Here is a 1,017-nt window from a genome sequence, read left to right as displayed (position 1 = left end):
CTTAGTCACTGTCCAGCTCTCCAATTCATAGGCAGTGACTGAAAAGACTATGGTCTGAAACAGATACTCCTTGGTCTTCAAATGGTTATGATTTCTCCTCAGTAATGTGGAGAGGTCTCTGATGGTGGACTTTCCCAGTGCAATATACTAGGGAGGGTATGAAATCTCCTGACTGCTGGTACTAAGGATGTTGATTATGGATCCAAGTAAAATGAACTCATTGACGTCAACCTAAGCCTCTAAATTGTCACTTGCTCATCAATGTGTTGGCCTGCACATTGCTATGTCTGTGTCATCAAGCACAGTCAGGCATGCTTGACGGGTTTGAACAGAGTTCCCTGATGAGATAAAAAAAGAAAGACCTTTTGATTCTCATCTAATAATTATCCAGTGACTCACAACCCCCGATTCGATTGCTTTGGGCACACCATAGGATGGATCAAAGATGACTTTGTGTTTGGTGAATTAGGGAGCCAATGGATATGAAAAAGACCCCACCCACAGTAGGATGTAGATCATTTGGCCACAAGGACAGACTTGGATGTGCCAGTGATCACGAAGGTGATGCTGGTCCTGACAAAGCTTCACTTTCTTGTCCATAAAGTCACCATGATGTTGAACCGATTTAATAACAACCAATATCAACAAGAAGAAGACATCTGAATGATTGACTCTGGTTTTCATCTGAGAACTTGCGTTCCTATAAATATACATTCAGCTTGATTTCTTACCCTCACTTCAAAATATCTAAAAGCATTTCATCTCTATCCCGTAATATTTTGTCCTTGGGCGGGATACTTAAGCTCTCATAACCCAAGAGGATTGATTTACTGTGTTCTAGATCTTGTGACTTCAGGCATGATTGAACCCTTTAAAGCTTAATAGATTCTGCAAGTTTCAGCTCTTTCCCCTGCTCTCCAGGCTCACTATATATATATATACACATATATATACATATATATACATATATATGTATATATATGTGTGTGTGTGTGTATATATATATATACATATATA

The sequence above is a fragment of the Elephantulus edwardii genome, unplaced genomic scaffold (genome assembly GCF_000299155.1).
Source record: "Elephantulus edwardii isolate Elephantulus edwardi_28Jun2011 unplaced genomic scaffold, EleEdw1.0 scaffold00024, whole genome shotgun sequence".
Classification (NCBI taxonomy): Eukaryota; Metazoa; Chordata; class Mammalia; order Macroscelidea; family Macroscelididae; genus Elephantulus; species Elephantulus edwardii.
Note: the sequence above shows the minus strand (reverse complement) of the source record.